Here is a 654-nt window from a genome sequence, read left to right on the forward strand (position 1 = left end):
CTCTGTTCTGGCTGCCTCTCCGGCTCCCCCAGGTCAACATGCGGGTTGAAATCCAGGGTGGATACAGCCCAGAGGGCTCCGGGGCTAGCTGCAGGAGCGTAGGAAACATTTGTCCTTTGTCAAGGAAATACATGGCACAATGTCTCTCCAGGTTCCTTCTGTTTGCTATGTCCCCTCCAGGGGCCTCGCTGTTCCCTGTGCCTGAAACACTCTGACCCCGTCCCCACTGAGCTGACCCCTCCCGGCCCCGCTCTCAGCTCTGACGTTATTGCCTGAGGTGCCTGTCTCCTACCAGGCCAGTAGGTCAGGTGTCTCTGTTACAGTCCTCGAACCTTCTGTGATGACTCCGATTTCAGTGCGAGATTTGATGACCTTTCGTTTCCCCCCGGGGGCCTCACTCACCTCAGACGCCAAAGTCAAGGAGGCACCGAAAACCTCAAGAATCCAGACAAATAACAGGTTACTGCAATGTGTTTGTAAAAAGTCAAATGAATGCCAAAAAAAAAAAAAAATCTCAGGACAAATGCCATGTCAAAATTTAAAGTCAAGGCAGGAGCACAGGCGCCGGAGGATGTGCATTTCTGACAGGCCCCCCAGAGGCTGCGCATGCTGCTGACCAGGAGCCACGCTGTGAGGACCACAGCTTTGTATGCT

This window comes from Saccopteryx bilineata, chromosome 3, assembly GCF_036850765.1.
Source record: "Saccopteryx bilineata isolate mSacBil1 chromosome 3, mSacBil1_pri_phased_curated, whole genome shotgun sequence".
NCBI lineage: Eukaryota > Metazoa > Chordata > Mammalia > Chiroptera > Emballonuridae > Saccopteryx > Saccopteryx bilineata.